The sequence below is a fragment of the Saccopteryx leptura genome, chromosome 3, assembly GCF_036850995.1.
Source record: "Saccopteryx leptura isolate mSacLep1 chromosome 3, mSacLep1_pri_phased_curated, whole genome shotgun sequence".
NCBI lineage: Eukaryota > Metazoa > Chordata > Mammalia > Chiroptera > Emballonuridae > Saccopteryx > Saccopteryx leptura.
Window position 1 is genome coordinate 95,207,360 of NC_089505.1, and position 20,147 is coordinate 95,227,506.

Consider the following 20,147-nt stretch of genomic DNA (forward strand, 5'->3'; position numbering starts at 1 on the left):
GCTTCTGCAGGCTCCATTTGTTCTATGAGCTGGTGGAATGCAGCCTCAGATCCAGAGGGTTCTGCTGATGAGGGTTTGAGGGTGTCCACTGAAATCTTTTATAACCCTCTAATGATCCCAATCTGTGCTGGGCTCGGGGACATGATGGGGGGCTGAGGTATGGCCCTTGCCCTCAAGCCTGGATCATAGCTGCTCTCAAACTAGAGATAGTTCAAATCTGTATGTGCCCAGAGCCAACTTAACAAAACAACAAAAGCAGTTAACCGATGCTCAGAGTCCTGAAGAGCTCAGAGGAGAGGTGGTCAGGGAACGAAGTCCATGTGGGGAGGCTTGGTGGGTATCCTGGGCCTTCCGATGCTTCTGCGAGGGAGGGTAAGCCAAGTGCAACAGAGAGGGGCAGGTATTCAGCCTGGAGGGCTCAGGGGGGCTCAGGCCCAGGAGGAAAACAAGATAGCTAGAAAGAGCAGGTCGGAGCAGGTTCAGAACATCTGAATTCTGATCCCAGGCTTAATGCTGTGAGCCTCGGGTCACTTGATGAGCCTCTGAAGATGTTCTTGCTGCTTTGCTAGCATTCCAGAAACGTTCCTCTCTGTTGTCATGGCCACCGTTTATTCACCCCTGGAAGAGAAGCTCCAGTAGGGCAAGGAGCATGCCTGGTCTGTACACTGATGTCTGCTATGTACCAAGAATGATGTCTGGAACATAGTAAATGCTCAACAAATATATACTGGCTGATTACCATGAGCCTACTGTTGCCATAGGCCTGGAGCTTTGGATAATTCCTTTGCACAAGTCTTATGACAAGCTCTATGGAGCTTATGTTCTTGTGTGGAACTATACAATAAACAAACAAACAAACCTATGAATAAGATGATTTCAGAGTGTGGCCCGAGTGTCTCAGTATACTATAGTGGCCTGTTTATTTGTGTCTTCTCCTGGCCTCTGAAACTGAGGGGGCAGGGCTGGGGTCTGTCTGATTCTTTGTTTCATTCCTAGCCCCTGAGGCCGGGTGGTGCCTGACAAAGAGGGAGTAGCTTAGAAAAAGTGTTTTTGCTGGCTGCACTGAATCAATGAACACAGGCTGACAAAGATGCCAGCCCACATATACCTGTGCCCTTCGGAGTCTACAGAACTTATTATTATCAACCCAGGAGTAATTGCTGATAAGCCTGAGTGTGAATTTCATTGCAAATTGAAGAGGTAGCAGGGCAGTGTTTAATAACTACAGGGGTAATCTTAATTAATGACCTGATAACTATAATTAATTGCATCATATCCGGAGGCCCTCTTTGGAATTCTGGGAGGGATTAACTAGTGTTTGGCAGCTTTAGAGGCTGGAAGGAAGGAGGTGCTAGGATCTCCCTTACACGGCTTCTTTGCTGAATGAGCTCTGGCAAGTTATGGCTCTGAGACTCAGTTTCCTCATCAGGAGGATGGGACTACAACGCAGGGCTATTGCCAGGTCAGTGAGATGTTGTCACTCAGCACAGCAAACCGTTAATGCCTGCAGCAGCTAGGGTCGTGGTTGCTGAGGTTGTTGTCAGGGGCCAGAGTGTAAGGCCAGAGGGACTGGAGGGCTTCCTATCTGCTGAGACTGTGGGGGGCTGTCACATGCCTGGATTTTCCGCTGGGTCAACCCAGGAGGCTCTCTCACCCTTTTGAGAAACACCTGGGCACACTCTTGAAAGTGAGGAAGAAGCAGGCAGTCAGCTTGTGTGACTCTGGGGAACAGGATGGTGTGTGGGAGCTTCTGATGAGAGAAAGGGAGAAGTGGGAGGGGACGCTGGGAGGCAAGAAGTGAGGGGGTCCCTGTGTGTGTGTGGGGGGGGGCAAGGCCCCACCCACTGCAGGCCTCAGTTTCCCCAACTGTGTTGTGGGAGGTTGGATCAAGCTGATCAGGGCAGAGCCGGAGAGAGGGCGAAGCCCTCCTGCCACCGGTGGCTGGGGGTGTCCCTCACCCTGTTCCGTCCTCCGGGGGCGCCCGCGCAGGCAGGGGCGCGGCGGCAGCGGCGGCCGGCCACCAGGGGTTAAGCGGTGACTTCAGCAGCGGCGGGCCGGGCGAGCGGGGGCGGTGCCGCGCACGGAGCCCGGCGGCCGGACCAGGCCGCTCCGAGGCGGGCGCACTCCCGGCGGGGCTGCGACCTCGCGGGCGGCGCGCGGCGCGCCATTGGCTCGGTGGTGGCGGCGGCCAGGCGCGGGGCGCGGGGCTGGGCCGGCCCGGCCATGGGTGCCCGCGGCGGCCGGGCGGCTGAGGCTCGGAGCCGGCCGCCGGCGCCTTTGTGAGCGGCGCGGACAACAAAGGCGCGGTGGGGCGGCCGGAGCGGGTGAGTGCGGCCCGCGGACGGGGCCGGGCGGGGGTCGCGCGGGGGTCGGGGCGCCGGCGGCCCGGGACTCCGCGCGGGGGTGTGTGGTCCCAGTGGCTCCAGGGCCGGGGCCGTCTCTGTGCCGGGGTTGCTGAGTCCAGGGGCCCCGTTGCCCGGGTCATCCCGACCCCTCTGAGTGTCTCTGATTGTGCGGGATGTTTGTGTGTCCCTGATTGTCCCAGTGTGAGTCTGGCGTCTTCCCTGGGTTTTCCTGGGTGTGTCTGGGAGTGTGTATCTCTGTGCCTCTGGGTGTGAGCGTGCAAGCCCCGACCTTCCCTGCGTTCCTGGGTGTGAGTGTTTCCAGGAGCTGGCATCTCTGCTGGAGTGTCCCGGGAGCTTGTGGGTTGCGGACCTGTTTCTGGGTGTCAGTTCCCTGAGCCTGGGTCCGCTCAGTGAATGTGGGTCTCTACTTGTGTCATTTGGGTGGGAGTGTGTATGTGTACTGCTTGAGTGTGAGTACCCCCTCCCCCACAGCAGTCTGTGTCCCTTGGGTGTCCCGTCCCTCTGCATGAATTCTGACTGATGTGTGTGTATGTGTGTGACTCTGTGCCTCACTTTCCCAACAGTTGACGGGACTTTCAGGTTCTGCTGTCACTGTGCTTCACCTCTCCCTGCCCTGACCTCCCTGTCCCTGGGATTACATGAAGTCAGGGAATGCTCCTGGCGCGCTGTGTTGGGCTACCTCTCCCAGCCTGGACATTGCTCAGAGATGGAACAGGGGCGGCTTTATGGAGGAGGGGGCTGGTGGGAGGAGGTCAGTGGGAAGGTCATGGCTGCAGAACCGGGTCAGGCTTGGACACTCCCTGAGGCAGGGAGGTGTGTCTGGGGTGGGCCCTGCTGAGGATGAAGGCCAGCCCCTGGCCTCCAGGGTGGTCTCCGAGATGGGAGCCCAGGCCTGATATAGAAGAATGTGAGGAGAGTTCCTCCTCCTTCTTTCGGGGTGGGGGCCTGGGTCAAGGGTCAGGATTCTTCTTTTAGCCTGAGGACTTTGGCTCAGGCCATAGCAGGGAGGTGGTAGTAGTGGGCGGCACTTCCTTCACTTTGGAGCTGAGACCTTGCCTCAAAGTCCTTGGCCTTCCTGAGGGATTCAACCAGAGGAAGCCCCGCCCTGCCTGCCTGAAGCACCATCTGCTCCTCTTCTGATGCTGGGGAGAGGGGACAGGTTGTGCATGCTCATTAGAATGCTCAGCCCTTCCCTGCAGCCCTGGCTGCATGACCATCAGCTACAGCACCCATCTGTTTATCCATCCATCCATTCATCCACCCAGCACTGCACCCCACAGTGTCCAGTTCTCTGACACAGACTAGAAAGGAGGACGCAATCTGGAAATCTCCAGACTCCCTGGGACTGTGGGTGGGGGCTGTCCTGCCCCTTCCTCAGGCTCCATGGTGACACTCAGAATCCTCCTCGTGGTTTGTGAGGCCTAAGGTTGTGCTGGGGTCTGATTCTCACTCCTTGCCTTCCTGAGGTCCCTGCCCCTTCTCTCCACCACAGACCCTTCACCCTGGCTGTTCCCTCTGTAGAAAGCTGGTCTCACCCTTCACCTCTTCACTTCTCACCTGGGAACTTTTCCTTCCCGTTAGCCCGGCAGGCTCATGAATTCTTGTTCACAATGCTGTTCCAGCTTTCCCTGTGGTAGGGGGTGGCTTGTTACACCCCTAGGGGATCGTAAGCTTTTGAGAGCAGGGACCATGTCTGTCCTGATCACCATCCGGTAACAGTGCCTGACACATAGTAGGTGTTTGAGAAATAGTTGCTGATTAAGTGGATGTCCAGGATTGAATGGTTCCTAAATGCTGCTGTTTCAAGTTTTAACTTGGTAGGTGTCTGGGGAGAGGGTAGAGCAGGTGAACTCCTCAGGGGCCCAGGTACCAGGCTAGTGTACAAGCAAAGCCTACTGTTAATTAGATAAATAGTAAATGAATGAACAGATATTTATAGTATCCGGCACTTGCCAGATGCTGGACTAGCTGCTTCACATGTGTGGCCTCTTGAACGAGGGAAGGAGCGGAGTACAAAGCATATAATTTTCTCAGTCCGATAAGTTTAGATAAGGGGGTGATGTGTATATATGATAATAACTTAGATTCATATCACCCTTTCAGGTTGCTATCTCTTTGTTTCTATAATAGCCTGGATAATTAGGCAGGGGAGATGGGTTCATATCCATTTCACAGATGAGGAAAATGAACCACAGCCTTAAGTGACTGCCTAAGATCATGGTTAGTGAGTGAAGGACTCAAGCCTACGTCTTCCTGTCTGCCCAGTCCTTGTATTTTGTGAAGGCTTCTCTTCACTACCTTGATATTCTTGTCACGCGGCTGGACAGTGGTGAATGGGCCACTGTCCTTGCCCTCAAGAGGTCTGAAGTCTAGGAGGGAGAATCATAAACAGCAGAGTGGGCCCCGTGGGTTCTCCGTCCACGCCTCTGTGCCGCCTGGGCCCCAGCTCTCAGCCCTTTCCTGGCCCCGTGTCCGTAGAGAGTTCCTTGGTCTCTCTGCTTCACTGGAGGGCATCAGAGCCAACTTCCTTTGGGGTCCTGGTCTGCTAGAGCTCCCAGGAGGGGCCATCCTTACAAAGGCTGTGGTGGGCCCTGGGCAGTGGTGTGCCGGGGCCAGTTTGTACCAAAGCATGAGAGCTGATCACTCAATTTTAGGAATTTTGTGAGCTGGCTGATAAACACAGCCTTTATATATATAAAAAAAGGTAAGTACTATATATAAACTTACAATTAAATAAATTATACTAGAAGTAAGGGTAATAAATACTCAAAATACAGTACTTCCTAATTACTTCACTGTATTTCATTATTACCTATATATTTGTAGTTTTTTGTGTCTTTTATGTGTATGTCTGTATATTATGTATACATAGTCATGTGCTGTGTAACAATGTATGATGGTGATCCCATGAGATTATTTTTGTCTATTTAAAATTAATTTTTAGAGAGAGAGAGAGGAAGGGAATAGAGAAACATTAATTTGTTGTTACTCTTTTATGCATTTATCTGTTGATTCTTGTATGTGCCCTGACTGGGGATTGAACCCACAACCTTAGCATACTGGGACAATGTGGTTGGCAAACTCATTAATCAACAGAGCCAAATCTCAACAGTACAACAATTGAAACTTCTTTTGAGAACCAAATTTTTTAAACTTAAACTATTTAGGTAGGTACATTCATCGAGGTAGCACCCACACGTGGTATTTTCTGGAAGAGCTGCATTCAAGGGGCCAAAGAGCTGCATGTGGCTCTCAAGCCGCAGTTTGCCGAGCACAGTACTGAACTACTGGGCCAGGGCTTAGTAGTCCCATCAGATCATAAAGGAACTGAATTTCTTGTAAGAAACGGGAGGAAATGTGGTTCAGGGGGATTTTTTTCCTGACGGGAGCAGTGCCTGTGGGGCTCGGTGGTAGATCTCCTCTTGCTCCCTGCCCCTCGCGGTGAGGGCACAGGTTACATCCCCGTCCTTCTGTCGGCCACGAACCTGGTTCTGCACTGAGGAGCCCCCCCCCCCCCCCTCCAAGCGCTCCGTATTCAGAGGGCGCTGCAGCCTCCCAGACCTAGCCTGGAGTACCTTGCTGTAGGACCTAAGATTGTGCACAAGGACACAGGTCCACAGGTTAACAAGGACTAAGTGCCACTGTCACTTTAAAAAAACTTCCTGCGGTCGTGTGGGGCCAGCCTGTCCCTGGACTTTGGAAATATTGGCAGGTTGTAATGATGTCAAGCATAGATAAGTTTTATTTCTTCCATCAGTTCAATGCCAGAGAGAGAGTCTTTTATGCCAGATAGGATCAACGGAACCAAAACAAATTTCCAACATCAAAATACTGAGTCCTCAGTTCTATACCTCTCCATGCTAAACACCTTCTATTTTTCTTAATACCACTAAGTTCCTTAAACTGACCACTGCTCCGACAGGCGATAGCCAAACCCCATGGCCATGACAGTCCCCCGTGTTCCTTACCCTTCCGTCCCGATTTCTTGTTCCTGTTGATCCTCGGCCACTCTCCCTCCCTCCCAGCAGTCACGGCGATGGTGATCTGCGTCTCACCCGCCAGCTTCTCCTCGGTCTTTCCGGTCAGTCCAGCCCGCACCCCTGTTCCTGGAGCAGCGTTGACAGCTTCGGTGTTTTATTTCTCTTTGCTGTCCGGAAGAAGCAGGGGCAGGGCTTGTGGGACAGTGTTTATGATGTCTACGGCTGTGTCCAGGAGTGTCCTGGGGCTTCACAGCCACTCACCACTCCACTCACTCACTGAGTCCCTCGAGCAGCTTCCAGTCCTGCAAGCTCCGTTCACAGTAAGCGCCCTGTACAGGTGTATCATTTGTCATCTCTTACTTGCATTTTTACTGTACCTTTTTAGTGTTTAGATATGTTTGGGTACGTATTCAATACAGTAACATGTACAGGCTTGTAGCCTGGAATCAATACACTATACCACAGAGCCTAAGCATGTAGCAGGCTGTATCATCTAAGGTTGCGCAAGTACACTCTGTGATGGTCATACTACGATGAAGTAGCCTAATGATGCATTTCTCATCCTTAAACGAGGCATTGCTGTGTAATGTACATACTAGTGGCTATTACACTTTTCTTCCCAATTGTGTGTTTGGTGGTGTCACCTTGGTAGCTTGAAATTGACCATAGTGAGAGTATTTACACCATGGAAATTGGCAAACATTGCAAATCAAGCTCCCCCACCGCAACCCTAGCCAGTTGTTAAATATTTATAAGCTCACCATGGAGATCCAGCAGTGAGCAACTCAGGCACAGCCCCTCCCTGGAGCTTTTATTCTGGTGTGACACCACTCCAGGGCTGGTTTAGGGTCCTCATAGGTACAGAGCGAGAGGGGCAGCTGCGAGGCTGGGCCTGCTGTGGTGGCTGGCGTTGTAGATTGCCCTCAGATGACCTCTGGAAACTGAGTTATGATATTACCATGCACCAAGAAGAGGGGAAATGGGTTGAGGATAAGACTCAGTTAATTGAGAGCCTGCTTTGCCATTGATCGAATAACCACACTCAAGGGACCCAGGCATCTGGGAGGCAAAGTGGTGGTGGCATCTGAGGACAGACTATGGACAAGGTAAATATAGCTCAGGGCTAGTGAAGGTGTGATGTCCAGGACCTGGGTGACTGGAGCTGTCTGGGGGAGGTTTAGGCAACAGTGGGCATGACCTATCCGTCGGGATTCCCGGACAGCGTAAGAGAGTAGAGCCAGACTGTTGAGTGGACAGCTCTTTCTAAGAGCCTTAGCTCTTGTCCAGTGTGTGAGCTCTGTTGGGAGTGGACATGTGCGCAGTGACATGCAGTGGAGGTGTGAGAGCAGGAGAATAGGATGGGGAGGAGTGGGGAAGGGTCTGGATCAAAGGAACAGCATGTGCAAAGGCTCAGAGGCATGAGCCGTTGGGAGTTTAGTCTGGCTCAGGTGTCAGAGCAAGTGTGGAACCTTCCTCAAATCAGAGGCTCCAGTATCATTCGGGTACCAGCAAAGGAATCCCGCCAGACCTCACCTGCTAGGGGCATCGTGTTGTGTGGGTTACCCCTCCTCTGCACATCTTTCATATTTCTTGGTAATTTCTTGTTATTCCCCAAGCTTTCTGCTGTTTCAGCCCTGGTATCAGTGGCTGGTAGATTCTCAAAAGAGATTTCCGTTTTAATATTAGACTAAACAAAACAGAATCAGGAAGAGGGGTCTGCTGCCCCCCGCCATTCCCAATAATACCAGAAAAGCAAAGATAAAAGTAACTGGTATTGAGGTTATCCTGTGTTTCTGGTTATTTCTGCTACCTCTGCTCTTCATTTAATGCTTGTGAGCTTATTTCTGTAAAGACAACTCCCATTCACTGTATACGAGCCATATGCTTTTCACGCTATTCATTTGATTCCCATGCCGGTCCTGTAGATAGGTGCTGTTGTTTCATCACGAGGAAATGGAGTCTTAGAGAGGTTGGGTGACTTTTCCAAGGTCACAATGTTTGTAAGTGGCCGGATTCAGGCTGCATAGTGAGTTCTTTTTATCATCTTATTTCCCTCCTTTATTCCATTTTCGGCGGGGGATGGAGATTCACCACTGGTGTGTATTTTCAGCATACTTTGTCATTCTTTGTTTGACATGGATGTGTGTTTCTTCACCCACCCAGCTGGGTTCATTGCCCTGTGGTTTAGGGTCAAAGCCTAGAATAGAACCCTAGCGCCCAAATGGGCCCCCAAGCCTGCTGTCAGGAGAGCGCTAATAATAATGGCTCATATTTATGGAGAGAGCTGTACTAATAGCTCTTGTTTACAGAGTGGCAGGCACGTTGGCAGGCACTGGGCTCATGGGAGTGTGTTCAGTCCTCAGCCATCCTGACCCATGGGAGGTATCATCACCTCAATTTTGCCCCCGATGAGGTGGAGGCCCGGGTCAGTCATCTTGCTTGTCTAGGTCACGCACCTGTGATGGGTGGAGGCAGCAGCATGGCTTCACCTTGTTCTGTTTGCCCTGTGTCCTAGGGCAGTGCCACCCTTTTCAGGACCAGGCCTCACTGTGCCTTTCATATCCCCTGCAGCAGTTGGCTACATGTGGTGGGAAACAGGAAAGGACAGTTGACCATTTGGCCAGAAGCACAGGTTGTGCCTACCTCTTGGTTAGAGCCTGGCGCTGAGCCCCATGCCAAGGGCTTCCAGCAATCCATCTTCCCACCGGCCTGACTGCCGAGAGGGTGGCCGTGGTCTTGGCCCAGGCCCCAGCACTACCTTCTTTGCAGGGACACTCCCAGCCCGGTAGGTACAGGTGGTTTGGGGTGGCCCCTGCCCACATCGGGCACATAGGGCCCTAGGCAAGATGGCATTTCTGGGTCTGGACCCCTCCCTTCTCTTTGAGAGCCTGGGCCTTTCGGCCTCTAGAAGACTCCCCTGCCAGCAGCGGCCTGATTGGTATGCATCCCTGCATCCCAGCCATCAGCGCTCAGGCGGGAACCAGCTCTCGCTACCTCCCTCTCTTCATTGTTTGAAGTGGGCAGACTTGGAGAGAGCTCTACACACGCAGCTTGTTGTTCAGTTTCGCTGGAAAAACAATGGTTTAAATTAAGCAGAGGAAGAATCGTCTCTGAAAATTGACGAGCAAATACTCCTGGACTAAGACATGAATTACCCAGAACCTTAGAATTTCTTCTAAAAAGAACAGTTTATTGTAGTACTTTAAATTATGTGTTACATGACCCTTGGAGAAAACTTGGAAAATACAGAGAAAAGAATATTAAAACCACCATTTATCCCACCATCCAAAGGCTGCCTCTCTCAACATTGTGGTGTATATACGTCATGCATCTGGTGATTGATTTGCTCATTTGGCAAGTATCTAGGATCCACAGAGGGCCAGACCTGTGTTAGGTTTGGGGGGTTAAGTGGATCCCTGCTCCTTGCTGGGCCTCTTTCTTTGTTGGGCTTTGGACAACTCACTTGATTCCTCTGTATCTCAGTTTTCTCATCTGTAATAGATAATATTGATGGGGATAATTCCAGTAGCTCTACCATGAATTGTGTGGATTTGACAAGAAAGTGCAAATAGGCTGCTCCGGACAATGCCCGGCCCGTGGAAGAGCTTAGCATCGTCACCGTGTGATCCTGCGGGGCGGGCTGACCCCCAGTAGCCTTGTCTGCTGGCTCTTATGTGATCGCGGGGGAGACAGAAACCCAACAGATCACTCACATTGTAAGACAACTGCATGTCATCAATGAAAGAATGTCTAACTGGTAGAAAAGTTTTCTGAGAGTTCATTTGAGCCAAAACTTCGAGGACAGAGGATCTCCACGGATTGAGAAAATGTTCAGGAGAATGGAGCTTGGTAGTTCCTTCTGTGCATTTGGAATCAAAGGAGGGAAGGAGGGAAGGGAAGGTCCCGTGGAATCCACGGGTGGTGGATACGGGTCGTGGGAGAGAGCAAGATGGGGACATCTCTAGGACTGGTTAAAAAGCAACATGGAAACACATCCTTCTTTGACATTGATGGGTACAGGATAGTGAACATTTAGCATCAACGGCAAATACGGCTGATGTGCGGGCGACAAGGCGACCGGGAGGAGTTTGGTGATCTTGTGCCTCCCAGGGGTCTGGAAAAGAAAGTGGCTTTGCCATTCCAGATGTTTGTTATCCTAGATGTGTGTGAACGCGGACAGTGCTCACTTTAGGTGAAGGTTGACCTTTGCTAAGGTCGGTGTAGGCCTGGGACGTGACTTAGCGCTACGACCCGCCCGGTTAGGAATTGATGGTCAGACCGTCCTGTGTGGTCACGTTCTGTCATGGAGCTTGCCAGGCCTGCCGTGTGGGCCCCTGAGCTTGTCAGGTCCACTATGTCATCCCTTTCCTTCACAATGTCACGTAATTAATAAGTCCTGATGTGTTGTGATGGGCCTAACTGGGGGCCTCTGGGCTCAGATTCAAACATGGCCATTGTCAGCACCTGGATGGGGTAGGAGGGGCCTCCCAGGGGGTGGGGGAAGGGGGAGGAGCTGGGAGAGGAGCAGTCATGGGAGTCAAAGGTGGCGCGGCGGTGGGAGGGGTGCTGGGAGGGGAAAGGAGCGTGGGGTCTCTGGGAAGCCCACACGGGGTTCTGCTTCAGAAAAGAGCTAGAAGTCAGCAGGGCCACAGGCCGACGAGAGTCCCAGGGCGATGAGACAGAAAAGGGGCCCCTGGTTTAGGCAACATGGAGGCAGGTTGGGCCTCCTTGTGAGAGCAGTTTGGGAGGAGCGATGGGGCTGCTCTCTGAAGTGGATTGAGCTGATGGGAGGTGAGGAAGGACAGGCAGCGTGGGGACAGCTCTGAGATGCTGGACAATGAGGGGACTGAAGAAGAGGCCTCGGTTGGAGGGGAAGCAGGGGGACCCAGGAGGATGATTTATGCTGGTGACCAAGGCTGTGCCGTGAGGGGCCGAGACCCATGGGGCAGCTACAGGAGTCGGATCTTTAGGCGAAGGAGAGGGGAAGTGGTCCCCAGTCTGATGATGCGGGGGGTGGGGGGTGAGTGGGTTAGGGGAGCAGGAGTGCTTCTTAGGGAACGGGAGAAGTTGGGTTGAGGTTCGAGACAGTCCCCTTTGATAGCTTCATGCTTCTCAGTGACACCTTGACCCGGGCGGGGGGGGGGTGGTGGTGGTGGTGGTGGTGTGTGTGTACAGTCCAACCAAGACTGCCCACACCGGGAGAAGTCATTTGCAGCCCCTGTGAGAATGAGCCGAGATTGCTGGGTCTCTAAGGTGATGTAAGCAGGTGCTTCTTAGCCCTCCTTTCTATAGAGGAGGGGACGGGATCAGGGAGCTCAGTGGTGTGTCTGAGATGGCACAGTGGGGCCCACAGTCTGCAGGGCGCTGGGCTGCTGGGGTGTGGGGCCCATGCTGGCAGGCGGGATGAGCATCTGAGCCAGCTGGAACCTGGTTGTCCGGAGAACTCGGTCCCTGAGGCAGAGGCCACTTTCGCTGGCCGGGTCCGACGGCTCTGGGCCCCGTGTCACTCTTCCCTTCTACTCTTCTTCTCAGACGGGAAGTGCAAGGAAATCACCTTCACATGCCAGGCACTGCGCTGAGCACTCTGGGAGGACTTGCTCGTTGCATCCTCGCAATAAGTGCAGGTGCTGTTACTGTCCTCACCTTACAGAGGGTGGAGGCCACCCTGCCAGCACGGCCACCATGAAAGGGGGGTGGGCGTCCCCACCTGGGCGGTCCAGCTACTTCTCCCACAGCAGTTCTGTTGGGCAGAGGAGACCGGGGCCCACAGAGTAGTCATTTATTTTTGTTGGTTCTAGCGTTTCTTTCTTCCCAACACGTATTTCCTTTTGGAGTTCACCCCAGGCTAGGAGCTTAGCGATTGAATGAGATGCGCGTGCTTTCTTTCTGCAGGGGGAGGCAGTTGGGTAGCCATTGAGGAGATGGGGCCGATGCATAGAGGAGAAAAGGATAAGCTTCCTAGGGGAGTGTCTGGCAAAGCAGCCAATTAAGGGGAAGTCAGTTCAGGGAGAGGGAAGCACTGCACATGGGTGTGAAGGCTGGGGGTGAGCATGTCCTAGGACCCAGTCCTGTCAGGGCCAGACCTTTGGGGGGTGTCTCTGAAGGGCTCTGAACATTTCACTAGGAGCTCTCACTTTATCTTGAGGACCACAGGAAGCCGGTCAAGTGTTTCCAGATAGGTAGGGACAAGATCACAATCTTTTGTTCTCTGTGGAGACAGGGTTAGAAGGAAGGGGAGACTTCAGGGTGACCTTTAGAAGCTCTGATTCCTAGGTCATTCTGCAAACTCTGCCGCTTCCTTAGTGCTTCCTAAACTCTGCTCATTTCTCTTTTCTAAAAACATTCTTGAGACTCAGAGAAGTTAAGCAACTTGCTTGAGGTCACACAGCACAACAGGGCATTCTGGGCTGGGACTGTTCCCTTGAGTGAAGCAACCTAAGTCTCAAGGGGAGAAGTAGATGGTGAGTAACCCCAGGGAGGGGCTCACTGGAGGCTCCCGGTGAACACCACCGTCCCACCATCCTCAGGTCCTCTTGTGGTTTTAACTGCTGCCCTGTTGCAGTCTCAGAGAACGGGCAGTGCCCCTGGGCAGGGGGAGTTAGGCTGCTGCTGGGAGGGGAGAGTCGACTCTTCCTGGAGCCAGGGCTCCAGGAGTTGTTTTAGCATTTTCCTGGGCCTTGGCTTCCTCCCTACTAAGTGATTGGAAAACTTCCTGGGGCTGGGCCAGGATTTGATCCTGGACATGGGTCATGTGAGGCCAGAGAGGGAGGCGATCTCCGCTGGGGACAGCAACTGTATTTTACAAAGAGGCCTCATTTTCGGGGGTCCGGAGAGGTGGGGAGCAGTTCCCAGGGACCTGCCCCTTCTGAGCCCCATCTTTTTGGGCAGCTCTGCAGTGTTGGTCATCTGATCTAAAGAACGGGTGATATGAAATGTGATCCCAAAGGACTGAGAAAATAACCCGTGTTTACTGCGGCCTAGAGTGTGCCAGGCACCAGGCATTGCTATTTTCTCTCAGTTCTTGGTGGTGATCTTGTGAGGTATGTGTGCTTATTATCTTCATTTCACAGATATGGCAGCTGAGGAACAGAGAGGATAAGTAGTTTTCCCAAAGTCACACAGCTAGTAAATGGCAGAATTGGAACCCTAACCCATCTGACTCTGGAGACTTCCCTTGAAACCCTTTGTGCAGCTGAGCAAATTCCCCGAGAGAGCCTTGTGAGGCTCTAGCATTCAGCCTGCCCTGCTTTGGGATATCTGATTTAGTTCAGTCCCTTAAGGTTTTTTTGTTTTTTTTTTTAATTAATTTATTTTTGACAGAGACATAGAGAGAGTCAGAGAGGAATTGATAGGGACAGACAGACAGGAATGGAGAGAGATGAGAAGCATCAATCATTAGTTTTTTGTTGCGACACCTTAGTTGTTCATTGATTGCTTTCTCATATGTACCTTGACCAGGGGGCTACAGCAGACTGAGTGACCCCTTGCTCTAGCCAGCGTCCTTGGGCTCAAGCTGGTGAGCTTTGCTCAAACCAGATGAACCCGTACTCAAGCTGGCGACCTTGGTGTCTCAAACCTGGGTCCTCTGCGTCCCAGTCCGACGCTCTATCCACTGCGCCACCGCCTGGTCAGGCAGGCCAGTGCCTTAAGTTCTGTCATGAGCCTTGGAGCTCTGGTGGGCCTAAGGCCCTTTGTTCATCATTTAACATCCTGGGATGGGATCTGAATGTGAATTCCAGCATCCCCGACCCCTGGCCTCTGCTCTTTTCACTACCCCAGGGCCTCGGGGAGAGCACCAGACAGGGAACCACGCGCCTAGGTTCCGGGTAGGATGGTGAAGGGACCGTGGCAGGGCGAGCAAAAACAGTGCTTAGGCCACCGCTGGGCAGAGCTCAGCCCAGCCTGCAGCCTGGCCCTGGAGGGCAGGCCTCAGCTTCTTACAGGGAAGGGGACTCGGGACCAGGGAGAGGTTGCGGCTGGTGGAGGGAGAAACAGAAGCTGAGGATGGGACGATGGAGTCAGAGACTCATTTAGAGCTGGAAGGGCCTTCTGGGATCATCGCGGCCAAGGTCCTAATTTTATGCATGAGGACATCTTCGTCTGGAGAGGGGTGGTGACTTGCACCAGGTCACACAGCCGATGGCAGAAGTACCAGGAACGGAAGAAGATTTGGGAATCTGGATCCTTGGCTTCACCTCGGCCACTGTCATGGGCATGACTTCCTGCCCAGGCCCCGCGGCTGCGTGCCCTTGCTCCCCCCTCAGAACAAGAACAGCAACAATAAAAATAGCCAAAAGGAGTCATCTCACTGAACACTAAGCACGTTGGTCTGCAGTACAGGCTCGAGGCACACTGTCTTGCTCAAGTCCCCACTGTCCCCACTTCCTGGTCAATGGTTTTGGGTACATGACCTGTCTTAGTCTCCAGCTTTCTTCATGGGTATCATGACGTCAGCAGATTCGGAAGCTGCAGGACTTCACAGAGCCTTGAACCCGCCCATGCTGTTAATCACCAGGAGAGAGACCTCTGCTCTGCTTCTTCCGTAAACTGCCCACTGAACATGTTTTTTTTCCCCCACTGAACATCCATTAGCATATTTCAGGACACAAGTTTCTCCCAAATAGGCAGATGGAGAAACACGAATGTCAGTGGTTCCTCAGGACTGTTTAAACTGTTAGATTTAGACCCTGGGGCCTGATTGTGGAGTTGTGAGGAGACATTCTCTAGTGAGCTTTGACAGTCAGACCCTCTCCCACCTCCCACCATATCCCGGGACTCAGCAGAACCGTTACCGTCCAGACTGTTTAGGCTCCTCTCACTCTTCCATGCTCCCTCTTCCCTGGAGTCGGAGTTGGTTTATCACTGTCTGTGGTGGAGACAGCCGGAACCTTCCGTAATCGGAGCCACCAGGCTTCCTGTGGCAGCAAGACTGGCTGAGATGTCCAGGCTGACAGCTGTTACCCTGCTCGAGGCTCTTCCCGGGGACCGTGATCACCTGGGAGCAGGTTTGGAGAATGTGAGGTGGAGAGAGCCCCCCACACAGGCCAGGGCAGCCTGGGGCCATGGAGTGGACCTGTTACACGGCCGCCTGGCTTTGAGCTTGGCTCTGGTGCTTGCTGTTTCATGACCTCAGGCAAGACACAGCCCTCTCTGGGCCTCGGTTTCCTCATCTGTAAGATGAGAGGCAGGGCTCCATGACTTGTTGTTCCCGTCAGGGCTCAGGTCCTGAGGAATGGGCACGTTTGCTGCCTTGTGGCCTCTCACCTAGTTTGCTGTGTTTCTTGGAGTCATCCAAGATGTCCCATCAGGAACTTTCTCTATCAGAGGGCAAGATGTGGGTGCCAGGCACATCAGGTGGTCTTAGCACCTGGGAAACCCGCAAGCCAGTAATTCTAGTACATTCCGGTGTGCCAGGATGGCCCAGACAACCATCTACGGAGGCAGGTTCCTGTGGCCTCCCCCCAAGAGACTCTAAGTTTGTAGGTTGGGGTGAGACCTTAGAATCTATATTTTTAAAAAGGCTTCTTCTTACTCAGGGGGTTCTGAAGTCAGTGGTTCAGGACCACACTATGAAAAATGCCGTTTGACTCTCTTTTAACTTAAGAATGCTTAGGAGAGGGCTGATTTGCTGGCGTTGGTGACAGCTCTGTCTAGCCTGCGCTGAAGCACCTTTATTCATGGTCACAGCCTTCAGTAGTTGGGGACTCCTCTTCCCTATAAGCTAGTGTTTCCCAGACCTGGCTAATTGCTGGACTTGCCAGAAAGCTTTTGAGCAAACCAGACATTCTTGAGTTTCATCCTTAGTGATTTGGAACCAGCAGCTCTTGGCCAGGACCTAGAAATCTCTATGTTGAAAAAGCTTTCTACGTCTTTTGTTCATTTGTCATTTATTCAACAAGTATTCACTGAGGCCACAGGGGCCTAAGCCCAGGGGAGGCCCTTGAGGATGTAACTGTAGGACAGACACAGTCTTGGATACAGTGTCACCTGTACTACAGCCTGGTGAGGGAGATAGACAGTGATTACATAGGGATACTCCGCCAAGCTGGGGAAACGGGTTTAGAAAATGGTTGGGTCACACTAAATACCTGGGACAAAGTGGGATTCCTAGGCAGCTGAGCTCTGGTAAATATTCCAGATTGAATTAGAGCGCTGAGCCCAGCGGCCTCTGGTTATTACTTGTGGGATTCTATTACTTGTTTATTCATTTAGTCATCTGTTTACCCATCCACCCACTCACACACCCACCCATCCTTCTATTCATCTAACCATCTGCTGATTCATCCATCCACCCACCCACCCATCCATCCACCCACCCACCCATCCATCCACCCACCCACTCATCCATTCACCCATATACCTACCCACCCACCCAGCCATCTACCCACATACCTACCCACCCAGCCAGCCATCCATCAACTCTTGAATCTCTACCACGTGCTGAGTACTGTGCCAGTGTTGGAGAGACAGGAATGAAAGGCGTTGTCTCTGTCCTCAAGGGACTCACAGTTTCATTGGGGAGTCAGAGAACAAAGCAGATGATTCCAGGCCAGAGTGTTAGGTACTCAGAGGGGTGAGGGGCCATGGCCTTGGCCATCCCTGCCCCGTCCCCGCCTCATGGAAGACTTCCCTAAGGCCATCTTGTGTTAAGATTCAAAATGTAGGTGGGAGTGTCCCAAGCAGCCCAGGTGGGACATGGTTTCCAGGCCAAGGAAGGATCTTGCCCCTGGGAAGGCAGGTTCCGTGGCAGGGCAGGTGGGGGACCCTCTTCTGCTCCCAGATTCCAGGCTCTGTCTCCCATGTATGTTTCCCCGTGAGGCCTGTTCCACAGCAGGTGCTCAGCAAACGTTCATCATTGGCGAACAGGGAGATGGGGATGATCTGTCCGAAAGGATGGCAGTGTGCGGGGGGCCACACCGAGGAGCTTCTGGCTCTGTGGGGTCCTGGACAGGGTGCAGGCAGGGAATGACACCATCACCAGGCTCCCTTGGCTGAGCGGGGAGAATGGGGGGGGGGTGAGCAAGGGAGCCTCCTGGGCCTTCAGCTCTTTGCTTGTGCGGATCAGAGCCATTGTGTTCATGAAACCTTGGTGAGCCTGTGATTCCTTCCCAGCGGAGGGTCTCTCCTGCAGCTCAAAGGCTCTGCCTGCGTGGTGGTGGTGGGATGAGGGGGACAGAGTCACACAGGATGGGGGGTAGTACCTACAGTGGTGGTCTCTGGAGTCAGACTGCTTGGTTTTGATTCTCATTCTGCCTCCGGTCAGCTGTGTGTCCTGGGACAAGTGTCTCAACCTGTCTGTGTTCCAGTCCAGTTTCTCAGCTTGTCAGATAGTAACAGCCTCTCCCTCACCCGGTTCCTGGATCGATAGAGGCAGTTGTCATGTGTAAAGCACATAGAGCTATGCCTGGTACCTGGAGAACATCTGCTCCACAGTAGCTGAACTGTGGGGCTTTGGAGGCAGGATGTTTATTAGTCTTGGAGACAGCAGACCTGGTTCGAATTCCCCCTGTACCTCTAACTAATTAGAGACCTTGGCAGGCTGACTCAGGCTAAGCGGAGGTTTCTCATCTGTGGAATGGGGATTGATGCTCCAGACAGTTGCTGGGAGGGGCACTGAGTCTGGCGGTTCCTTTTTTTCTTTGGGCTTGTTAATGAAGTCAGGAAACTTGAGTCTGAACAGCTCGGGTGAAATCTCCACCACCCACAGTCGCTGAGCTCAGTCTCAATGTCCATAGGGCCTTATTAGCCTTCACCCTCCATGTCCTCACTGGTTTCTGGGATGCTATGGAAATGGGCTATTGGATGACTGGGGTGTGGGGTCTTCAGAGCAGGTGCTACAGGGTGGAGCGTGACACTTAGTCTGCAGAGACATGGGGAAGGGACTGTTCTCTCCTGGCCAGCCTGGATCTGGGTATACTGGAGAGCCCAGGGTTCCTGACACCTGTCCTAGATTCAGTACCCCTCCCCCACCACATGTCCCGCTTGATTTGAATTCTCAGTGCTGAGTAATTCAGGCATGCCTGATGCCCCAGATTTCAGATTTGAGTCACAAACAGATAAATATTAACTCCACAAATCGAGCTCTGAATGTAAACCTGTTTGGGCTGGCCACCTGGGGGACACTGCCAGGTTCTGAACCCCCTGTCTAGCTGATGGCCAGGATAAGCAGGCACCCTCTAGGGGAACATGGGGCACCTGCTTCATGCCAGGTGATGACATTTAGTCCTCATCAGGGTCCAGTGTCGGGGGCTGCTGTTCCTGTTTTAGCAGAGGCGGAGAAGGAGGCATAGGCAGGGCCGGAGGCCTGCTCAGCTTTGCACAGCTAATAGGGCGGGCCTGGGGCTGGAGCCAGCAGGTCCTCCCTGCAAAGCCCTCGCTTTCCTGCCGTGGGCTCCCAGCAGTCTCCCTGCTGCTATTTGGGCCAGGATGCTCCGTGTGTCACTGGGGCTGAGGTTTGCTTTCTGGCTCCTCTGGGCCTTGGGTTCAGATTCCTCTTTTGCAAAGTGGGCAGAGGCTGGTTGGGGTCTCCGGCATGCAGGACTGGCCCAGGACCACGGGAATCTGGGCCTGCTTGTGATGTGGGAGGCCCTCCTGGGGCCTAGACGGGGGTTTGGGAGTGACCACCTGGCTGATCAAACAAGCCTTTGCTTGAAGACCATGTACAAGACATCACGGGGACACCTGGGGTCTAGCCACAGTCTCTGCCTTCTGGGAGCTGACACATGAGCAGGAACGAGAACACAGGTTTGGGGACTTCAGGATCTAGGTCTGAGTCCTGAGTCTTGTTAGCTGTGTGGTCGTGGGCAGGCACCTTTGTCTGGCTCAGCCTGAGTGGCTCCCTGTGGCAGAGGAGTGATAACTGCAAGTCAGAGGATTTGTGCGGGGAGGCAGGGACGTAGCTCCGAGCCTATAGGAGGTTGTGAGTAGGTAGGAAGTAAGTTGACTTCCCTTCTCAGGCCCTCAGATGACAGTCTTCCACAGCTGAACGGGACCAGCGGGTCGGAAAGGTGAGCGCAGACTGCTTCCTGGCGGGCAGCTGGAGGCGGGGCACAAGGGGTGTCAGCTCCACGCCAGGGAGTCAGGGACTGAGTCTGCCTGGGAGAGAGGGAGATGCTGGCTTCTACCTGGCCTTGCCCCGCTCACCTCATCCATGCTCCTGCCCCACAAGCCCTGCAGGTAATGGCAGCCTCAGCAAGGCCCGTGGCCATTCTCACAGGTGGGGAGCATCAGAACCCCGGGAGAGGAAGTGACTTGTCCAATGCTGGTAGGAGCCGGTGGCAGAGCCAAGCTGACCTCCAGCCTGAGGCCAACCAGACCCTGACGGTGCACGTTTAGCCACCTGGGTGGGTCCCTGGGCTGTCGGGCTCCTTGGCCATGCTGGCCTGCCCGGGGAGAGCCATGAACAGAATACTCTGGGGCACGTGACTCACAGGCGGGTCTTTCGTCCACCAGAGCACTTTTTGTTTTCCTTTCTTTTACTTTTCCCTAATAAGGGCTCTCTGGTGCTCACCTCTCCTTCCTTGGGCCCTGAAGGGATGGTGCTTTTTGCCCCAGATGCCTGCCCTGGGAGAGCGCCTGTTCGCTGCTGGACTGCAGGTGCTCCAACATTGGGGAGGTCAAAGAGCGGCTAAGCGGAGGCATGGGAGTTGCACAGACCTGGCCCACGGACGGGTGGGCCCACTACAGCTATGTGACCTTGGAAAGTCACTTTACTTCTCTGAGCCCCACTTTTACTCAAGTCAATCAACCAGTATTTATTGAAGACCACTTAGATGCCAGGTAGGATGCTAGGCATTTTGGG

The 20,147-nt window shown here is 53.2% G+C and overlaps 1 protein-coding gene across 11 annotated transcripts in view; it reads left to right on the plus strand.

The window, feature by feature from the left end:
• ARHGEF10L (Rho guanine nucleotide exchange factor 10 like) overlaps nucleotides 1-20,147 on the plus strand; it is a 170,888-nt gene that overhangs the window by 10,800 nt on the left and 139,941 nt on the right. For 6 of the 11 annotated variants that reach the window (XM_066375211.1, XM_066375218.1, XM_066375220.1 and 3 more), the window contains exon 1: nucleotides 2,098-2,324. The exons of 1 other annotated variant lie outside the window; for it this stretch is intronic. The gene's annotated coding sequence lies outside the window, so the exon portion shown is untranslated. Of the gene's footprint in view, nucleotides 1-1,422; nucleotides 1,463-2,097; nucleotides 2,325-19,332; nucleotides 19,354-19,378; nucleotides 19,523-20,147 lie in introns of those variants that run through there. 4 more of the 11 variants (XM_066375215.1, XM_066375222.1, XM_066375216.1 and 1 more) reach the window with 4 other exon arrangements.